The 9,844-nt window shown below is 39.7% G+C and overlaps 1 long non-coding RNA gene across 1 annotated transcript; it reads right to left on the bottom strand.

The window, feature by feature from the left end:
* Window positions 1-790: 790 nt before the first annotated feature.
* Window positions 791-4,333, bottom strand: LOC132710631 (uncharacterized). The gene is made up of 2 exons (XR_009621312.2): window positions 4,096-4,333; window positions 791-1,299 (listed from the first exon to the last, which is right to left on the bottom strand). It is a non-coding gene; the product is annotated as an uncharacterized LOC132710631 (long non-coding RNA).
* Between the last annotated feature and the right edge of the window lie 5,511 nt (window positions 4,334-9,844).

The following is a 9,844-nucleotide window of genomic DNA, read 5'->3' as shown; positions in this document are numbered from 1 at the left end:
AAAAAAAAAACAAGGCAAAGCATTTTAGACCAGGTTGCAACAAGTTAAAAAACAAGTCCTAAAAAAACCTCCCATCTCATTTAACTAATGGTTATATTCATCTTTTGGCAATTTTTCAAACATTTATATATGCAGGAATGGGAAACTATTAGCCTGAAGACCAATAGATGTTCGTCATCAAGTCTGTAAATAGTTTGGTTTGATTCCGCTGTTCTTTATTTATTTCTTTGTTAGATTCTAGTTGGTCTTTCCTTCAGGAACTCAGGGTTGTAGTTCTAGCAGATATTCCTCCTGTTATTTCCTGCAGTCAATCTTTATTACGATCACAGACCAGCAAATGAAAGCATTAAAACATAATAATAGCAGTAAAAAATAAAAATAAAAGACAGACAGACAAACCGAATAATATATTGTGATTGGTGGTGGATTAACCACTTTGCCTAATTTTACATACAGCATAGCAGAATTTGGCCACATACAGAGAAACTACCCTGTTTCCCCTAAAATAAGACATCCCCTGATAATAAGCCCAATTGGGTTTTTGAGCGCTAAAATAAGCCCCCCCCCTCCGTAAATAAGCCCTCCCTGAAAATATTTAAATGCATGCACAGCAGGTCCCCGCCATTTCCTCTGGTTTCCTCCACGCGCCCCAAAATAATAAGACCTCCCTGTAAATAAGGCCAAGCGCTTATTTCAGGGTTCAAGAAAATATAGGACAGGGTCTTATTTTTGGGGAAACACGGTACTAGTTCATACTGATTTGATAACAGTAGTTGCACGTAAAAAAAAGATCAGTATTTCCCAGATATTTTATTAGGTAAGGTGTTTAGGTAAGGTGAGTCCATGAGTCCTTATAGAAGATGCTGTATAGCAGGACGTGAGCTATTGTTTCAATGGTCCCTTCTCCACAGGGGCATAATCTCAGCTCATATGGTAATTTTTTGCATCAGCCCCCTCCCAAAACTGCTGTGGGAAATTATTCCCTACAATAACAGCCACATGAATAAGCATTCACAAATTCTGCCCCTTTTTCAAAAGTCTCAACCAAGTCTTACCCCTTTCACCATTTATTCACCAGGAAAACCCAAATGATTTGGAGTTCTCATGTCTGTCTTTCTTTCTTTCTTTCTTTCTTTCTTTCTTTCTTTCTTTCTTTCTTTCTTTCTTCCTTTTTTGTTCTTTCTTTCTTTCTTTCTTTGTCTGTCTGTCTTTCTTCTTTCTTTCTTCTCTCTCTCTCTCTTCTTTCTTTCTTCTCTCTCTCTCTCTTCTTTCTTCTGCTATAGGACATCAGCCATGTGCCTATAGTGTACAACAGAAATATTTATAAATTAGCAGTGCATAACTGGGTTTTTTCTTTTTCCCCAAGCAATGATGGCCCAGTTGGTGCAATAATACACACACTGGCTCTACAACTAGGTTTGCAAAGAAAAAGAAACAGCTGGCTTTGTTTGTCTGAAATAATTCAGTCCTTGGCAGGTACAACTGTGACAAATGCATAGTCTGTTTAACTGGTATCTTTGCCTGCAACTTCATTTGCAGGGTTATCACTGACGTAGCAAGAACTGCCTGATTTCTTCCTACATGGCAGCATTTCTTTTCTTAGTGAGCCTCCCTGAGGCCACATTTGTTAGCACATCCTGCACAGAATAAATAATTGATTTATGTTGATAAAACGGTTCTGAATTCAAGTCTTCTTAGCCGGAAAGTAAAAGTTCTGCTATTACTGAGTTCATTTGCCCTATTGAGCTATTTCGCAAAACAAGTTAGTAATGATATTGCAGCATCTTCTAATCTAGGATTGCCCAACCTGCCCTCCTTCAGTTGCCATGGGACTACAGTTGAAACTATGTTTAAACATGTTCATGTATTGTGAAACTGGTGCTCAGAGAGCACCAAAGACCCCATAATTCATCCTGAAGCAAAAATATTTTCTCCTATCCAAACTACTACTCTACCTAGCAAAATCCTCCCATGTAAATGGATAAAGAAATATTAAAAAGTACAGGGATCAAGTCTTGTATGGCACTGTAGTGGTAAACACCACTATAGTTGTAGCCCAAAACAAACTGTAACATTTAGGCATAGTGTATGTTCACATTAATAAATATGGTGAAAGCATTTCACACTTTATCTGAATTTAATCTTTACAAGAGAAGGGCTCATTAGAAATGGCATAGTGGCTTGCATATTTTAAAGGGAGAAAGATTCTACAATTAGAGATAATCCATATTACAATAGAAGAGAATATTTATAGCTGGGGGTTGAGCTGTGGAGTCCTTGGTTCTCTCTGAGCTTGGTTGTTTATTTGCAGGTGTTTTATTACTCAACTAGGTAACATCATTAGTGCGACTGAATGTGAGCTTTGCTCCTTGTTTACATACAATAACTTGCCCTGCCAGTTTTGGTGGGAATGTAGTTTCCTCCTTGGTAATTATAAATATATGAGATATATATGTTTTGGAGGACTTTATTAAGTTTGTGTGCTATAATAATGCCATTTGGTTGTAATAGTCCGTTGGTTGTTTCTGAGACACTATTGGTATATGGTAATGTTATCTTAACAGAGTATGTTATGGTCCCATCAATTAAGGATGTACATCTAATAGGATCACAAAAAAAGGTCCTTCCTAGTGGTGGCCTTTCTGTATGGAACATCATTCCCCCGAGATATAGTACAGTTAGTCCTCCCTCTATTGCTTTTCCAAAAGACCCTAAAAATGTGGTTTCATCAGTGGGCCTGGAGACTACAAATGGATATGGAACAAATCAAGTGATGATTTGATTGTATCGTTGCTGCCAGGGATGAGTTGGGATTTTTTTTTTATGGGTTTCCATTATGTGGTGGATTTTTTAATGTTGTAATCTGCCCAGAATCACTTACGTGGTGCTATATAAATTTGTTTAACTGATCTATCAATAAATCCCTTTCATAGCTTGTGTTGTTTGTACCATATTGAGTTCAGTGATCAAAGAGTTTTTGATAAAGTTGTGTAGGTATCTATTTTGTTGGGAAATGTTGGTTAGGCAGTCTGTTTCCTTTTTTTGAATATTCTGGGTTGCTGCAGTGCGTCTGTACTCATCAAAAACATCTCAGAAACAATTAAACAATTAAAAGTCTGCTGCAGTACCCAGCAGATGGCACCATTTTGTTATTGTTTGAACCTCAGTCTAAATTATACAGCAGGGAAATTGATGGTAATTTAACACAGTTATGTTTTGAATACATATTACATAGATCACATTGCATGGATCAGTGGAGAAATCAGAAGCAAATATTTATCTTCTCTATCAAATAGATGAGCTAGAGGTGGTTTGTTCACTTCCTGCAACTGATTAAAGGACATGACATGGATAAGCAACTGCTCAGACATCAGAAAGCAGAAATTAAAGTGAATCATTAACTGGGCACAATTCAAGGTGCTGATTATGACCTCTAGAGCCCTTTGTAGCTTAGGATCTGGATTACTTCCAGATCTCTTTCCCTAAGGTAGTGTTTCTCAACCTTGGAAGCTTGAAGATGGGTGGACTTCAACTCCCAGAATGCCCCAGCCAGTGCTGCTAGCTGGGGGATTCTGGGAGTTGAAGTCCACCCATCTTCAAGCTACCAAGGTTGAGAAATACTACCCTAAGGGATTTCTGCCCATACAATAAGTTCAGGAAGGTTGTTTTTCTCCAGATTCCTTCCATTTAGGAATGCCATCTCCTGGGACGGTGGAGATGGCCTTTTCAGCTGCAATGTTCATCTTCTCTGGAACAGCATTTCTACTGAGATCAAAGTAGCAACCAGCCTATACTGCTTTTTTTTTTTTTAAGCCATTAAAATCTGGCTATTCCAGACAGTCTTGTAGGTAGACTTCTTTTGCTGTTTATTGCAGGAAAAAATATATAAGTTCTTGAATTTGTATTTAAAACTCATTGACTGAAGGAAACTCATGCAGTACTGTAAAACCGGATGGTCCAAAGGTTGAGTTAAGCAGTTAATAGGCAATTCTGAAACCTTAGAAAAGAAAGCATGCAAATCCTAGTTCCATAAAAGCCCTGATTGCTATTTGGGTTTAGATGGCATTTCCTCATCTCTCAGAGCTCTCAACCTACCAAAGATCAATATCTTGCAGTCCCCCCTCCATTCCTCACAAGAAGCAACTGTCTGGAGCACTTGTGGGTGAACACAAGTTCTCTCCTTGTCCAGAGGGGAATCCTGAAGTGCTGATCCATCTACTGGCACTTCAGTGCGGTTGTCAGCTCGCTTCAGTTCATCATTTCTTCCCCAGACGTTAGCTTGTATTTTGCCTCATAATAATTGCAACTTGACAACAAACTGTGCTTTATATGGGGAGTTGAAATACCCAGGAGTAAAAGGAGATAAGTGAGCATGACAAGATATACATTGGGTCTGTAGAACCAAGATATTTCACTGCAGTCATTGAAATTTTACATAGCTAACATTCTAACATATCCTTAAGGCAATTCTGACATCACAAATAAAATACTCTGCCTTTTGTTGCTTAACCAAATCTCTTTATTTTCTCCTCTTTCTCTCTCTCAAGTTAGATAAGGGGGAGGGGAGATGAAGGCTGAGAGAAGAACAAGATTGTAATGGTCTAAGCCAGTAGTGATATCCAATTTTTTTTTCTACCGGTTCTATGGGCGTGGCTTGGGGGCATGGCAGGGGAAGGATATTGCAAAATCTCCATTCCCACCTCACTCTGGGGCCAGCCAGAGGTGGTATTTGCCAGTTCTCCAAACTACTCAAAATTTCTGCTGCCAGTTCTCTGAACTGCTCAAAATGTCCGCTACCGGTTCTCCAGAACCTGTCAGAACCTGCTGGATTTCACCCCTGGTCTAAGCATAGGGAAACAACATGTTCTTTTGATTTACAAAACATAATGTGGTTTGCTTTGTTCTAAGTTAATACTTTGGATTAACCCAGCCACGTTCACCATGGTTTTCCATGTGATACAAAGCCAGGCTATTTTGCTTTATTCAATAAAACATGGTCAATCAAACCATAGTTTAGTATGCGTGATCCCAGTCAAATATATTGCTTGAATAATAACAAACACACACATTTAACAATGAACTTCTCAATCACATTCTTTCTCTTCACTCTAAATTGAGTACAGATGTTTTCCTCTTTTAAAAATCATGAGAAATGTGGGCTTAGTAGTTACACGACCCACTTCTATCCAGAGAACTTCTAATTAGTCAGCTAGGCCATGCTGTTTTTCAGCCTGTGGTGAGTTTTCTGTGTAGATGTTGCTATAGAAGAAAATTTCAACCCACATCAGGTTCTGATACAACCTAGCCTTTTTTGAATATGTGGAGTGTGCCAGAAAGTGACAACTAAACACTGCCAACAGTCATTTAAAGAGAGCTTTAATTTAATTCTTGAACGGCCACATTTGCAGGAACTCTAGAATTTCCATATACAGACTGTTTCTATTTTTACAACCGCTGCAAAAACCGAAGCCAATAATCATTTGTATAACATCATCCTCCAAGCAGACTATAGCCTTCTTCATAAAACTTGACCTCTCTGGCTGGATATCCCCTTAGAATGAAAAAAGAAAAAGAAAAACATTGGATACACATACTTTTTCCATTCACCAGCCTGGTTGGCGAAGTATCACATTCAGCTCCTGCCACATCACAAGGCTAGGCTAAATGCTAGGCTAAATGAAGTCCAGCACAAACTCTTCCACAATTTTCAGATGTTTTGGATGGCATCTTCAAGAATTATTAAATTTCCCATTCCAGTGCATTTCTCAAGAGAAATCATAGGAGAGTCAGACTTGAAAGACTTCATAGAATAGAGTCAAAAATTTGGACAGGAATATTTCAGCCATCAGATTCAACACCTGAATCTAAATTCCTGAGGTTGACGGCTGCCCGATGTTTACTTGAATACATTGGTTAAGGGGACTCCACAATCTTTCTGGGGAATTCTTAGATAGTTCCCACTTCTAGGATGCTTTCTCCCAACATTCAGTGTTATCTTTCTGACATTTAAATCCCTTAGTTGTCTCAAAGGTGTTTTTTTCAAAAGGAGGAAGAAGAAAACATGTTGCTTCTCATTCTAGGAACTTCATCAGTTGTGATGGTGGGGAAATAGGATAGGTTTTTGACATGATGGGTGGTGGTGGTGGAAGGATTGTATTTCTTTACAGTCATCTGGTTGTTATCACTCTTTCTGAGAGCTTTTGAGGCCACTTGTGAGTTTATCTGTGCCCTCAGGATCACTTGAATCAGGGTGCAATTGGTTGTGGAATCTTCTTAGAACTGCTGCAAAGGCTACATTCAGGTGGTGAAATGCTCCGTGGTTTGCCACCGGTTCACTGCCTGCTCATGCGTGGTGCGCGCCAAACATGCGCTGTGCATGCGCATGCACAGTGCATGCCAAACGCATGCTGAGCGTGTATATGCAGTGTGCACCAAACACATGCTGTGTGCATGCGCATGCACAGTATGCACCAAACGCGCACTTTGTGCGGAAAAAGGAGGCTTAAGAAGGTAAGCAGAACAGCAAGAGGGGAACAGCTGTTTCCCACTTGATTTAGATTTGCTAGAAAGCAAATCGTGCGGCACATCTGATCATCATGAAATACCAGTTCGGACAAGCCAGTAGCATTTTTTTAGTACCGGTTCACCCAAACCGGTAGCTTTTATGACTACCGGTTTGCCCGAACCTGTGCAAACCGGTAGCATTTCACCCCTGGCTATATTGTAGACTGGAGATAGATGGTGTCTTCTTCCTCTCCCTCTATTGAGGGATGACTGTTCAATTCTAATATATATGGATCCATTTATTTATTTATTTATTTATTTATTTATTTATTTTATTCAATTTGTATACCGCCCTTCTCCTAGTGGACTCAGGGCAGTGCACAGCCAGAACTAAAACAGTTACCTTTTTACCCCTCTTTCAAACCAATGGTCCTCTCTATCCTGGTCCTGATGGCTGAGAACCTCCACAGTCATTGAAATCCGTTAGCTCAGTAGTTCTCAACCTGTTGTCCGCAGACCCCTGGTGGGTGGGTGGGGGCACAATGTTGTCACAGGAGGGTCCTCAAAGGCTTGAAGGAATGTTATGATTTAAATCTTGAGTTAAGTCTTGGGGGATCCATGTCCATGGCCCATGGCTACAAAAGATATTTGAAGGGGGTCCATGGTGAAGAAAAGATTGGAAACCACTGCCTTAGCCTTCCTTTTCTTTAAAAACAATTCCCATATGTCAAGTAATGGATATCCAAAATAGATTCCGGGCTTACAAAACTTGATAACTACGGTTTAAATTTTCAAATCCTTCCAAAGATGACCAGGAATACGTTTTTCCATTGTTTGTTTCAAAGGAAACTTTGATTATCTTAGTGTAGCTGGAGTGATTATTGGATCCTTATTGACTGGGAATTCCAGAGCATGCTAAGATGGTGAAGGCAGGGCTTAAGTGGCAACATAATCAGTTCATCATCATAACTTTTTGCTCTGGTGAGACCAAAAAAGCTTCCTTTTTGGAAGCTTTTTCTCTAATATGAGAAGACTTACCACTTGACCTTCTGTAATCTAGTCTTATTTAAACAGACTGCCTTTGGTCCCTTTGCTAAAGTTCAAAGGGTAGAATAGAGGCTGAAGCCTTGCTTCATAATTTCTGGATCATTGGATCAGGAGCAAATGAAGAACTAATTACTTACAGCAAGTGGCGAAATATATTTATTTCAGTTACTCACCAAAAACATGGGCATGAATACTAATGAGAACTCTTATATATCCACTGTGTATTCTTTACATACTTTTGTCTTGAGGGGATGCTTTTCAGATACTGTAGAAGCCTAGGGGACTCTGAAGCTACTACAGTCAAGATGAAAGGTTCTGATGCAGTCTAACTATTGTTTTTGTCTTCTTGCTTACCTTCACCACTCTATAAATAGACGGAGTGTCTTATTAAAATGTTAACAAGTTTCATTCTCTGAGAATACAATTACTTACCCAGGAGGAGCCAGTGTTTCATCATCACCAGCAAGGGAATCAAAGAAAAGTACAAGCACTCAGGAGAAACAAAAACCCAAAGCGTTTGACAATGTGTTCAACAAAGCTACTGCAGAAAAACAAATATTCAAAGGAATAAACGTTTGGTTTTGGGGTTATGTTTTGTTTTTGCTTAAATCCCAGAACAATGGTGATATCCTGTCCAGATGGCCTTTTCTAAACTGAGATTGTTTCGGGTCTAAAAATGCTGTAAACATCTCATTTTCAGAAACAAGAAAGCACATCCCCAAGGCACCCTCACATCATCAAGGCATTCGCCTTTCAAGGTGTCGTTCCTATTTTGCTTGCACAACTGGAACAGAGAGCAAGCAAAATGCTTCATAGGCCTGACAGTTTGGGAAGGAAGATTTGCTTGGTCCATGAGGATCTTATTCCCCTGTAGGATGTACCAGTGGTGAAATCCAAATTTTTTTACTACCAGTTCTGTGGGCATGGCTTGGTGGGTGTGATGTGGCTTGATGGGCATGGCTTGGTGGGCGTGGCAGGGGAAGGATACTGCAAAATCTCCATTCCCACCCCAATCTAGGTCCAGCCAGAGATGGTATTTGCCGGTTCTCCGAACTACTCAAAATTTCTGCTACCGGTTCTCCAGAACCTGTCAGAACCTGGATTTCATCCCTGAGATGTATCCTGTTTAGAGAATTATGGTTGGAGGGGGCCTTTTCTCCCCTAGTAAAACTAGTTCTGAATTAGAACAAACTCCATAAGTGGCTATCCAAACTCGGCCCATGGACTTCCAATGAAGGAAAGCCATCAACACATAGTGTTTAGTCCCCACCACTGAAAAATATTTACGGTCAAGAAGATTCCTCTAATATTCATCATTTTCCCCTTCTATAGGCTAAGCCTTTTCAATGACTCCTTACCTTTCGAATAGGATGTGTTTTCCATACACCTGATATTTCAAGTACTCTCTGAACACTTCTAAAAAATACAATATGCATTTTGGCAGTAAGTTCTGACCCGAGAATTGAATGGAACAATCCTTTCTTTTGTCTAGGAAACTATTGTTCTATCAATGAAGTAGCTGCTGTCAATGCACCAATAATGGCTGAGTTGTGCAAAACTGAGATTCCTCCATTTTATTTCAATTTGGTGGTGGTTTATAGTGCATGGGCTATTTTCATAGTTTTTACATTTTGCCCGCTTCCAAATAGAGGGGAACTTTTATCCCGTTTCCCAATAGTTCTATATCTGAATGCAGCAACAAAATTAGAAAGGTCTCCAGAGCTGCGCAAATAAAGTTTCTCCATATTGCTGCAATACCCCCCATGTGCTTGGATCTCTTTACTATCTTGCAAAACTCATCATCATGTTACTAATGCCATCATAAAGATACTCTTGTTCTGAGAATGCTGAGGAATTTAGGGGCAAATCTATGAGCGGGCCTTCTGCAACTGATTCTAGAATTCATACAGGTTCATGTAAGTCTTGATAGTACAGTGGTTTAATGCACCCTGTTATTAACACAGCTGCCTGCAATTTCTGCTGCTTCGAAGCTCTCCAAGGCTCAAGGTTGACTCAGCCTTCCATCCTTTCTAAGGTAGGTGAAATGAGGACCCAGTTTGTGGGGGCAATAAGCTGACTTTGTATAAAATATACAAAAGAATGAAGGCTATTGCTTAATGCATTGTAAGCCGCCCTGAGTCTCCGGAGAAGGGCGGCATATAAATCAAATTTTAAAAAAAAAAAAGTACTGTGACATGTCCCAATTGCTTTTCTGCTGATCAGAATCAGTGATGTGCCAGGGCAGATGTTAGGAGGAATGGAGCCTTGTTATTTTCTTCTTCCTCCCAGGGGT

Source organism: Pantherophis guttatus, chromosome 1 (genome assembly GCF_059756535.1).
Source record: "Pantherophis guttatus breed Tessera chromosome 1, ASM5975653v1, whole genome shotgun sequence".
NCBI classification, from domain to species: Eukaryota; Metazoa; Chordata; class Lepidosauria; order Squamata; family Colubridae; genus Pantherophis; species Pantherophis guttatus.
Note: the sequence above shows the minus strand (reverse complement) of the source record. Positions and strands in the feature narration are given on the sequence as shown.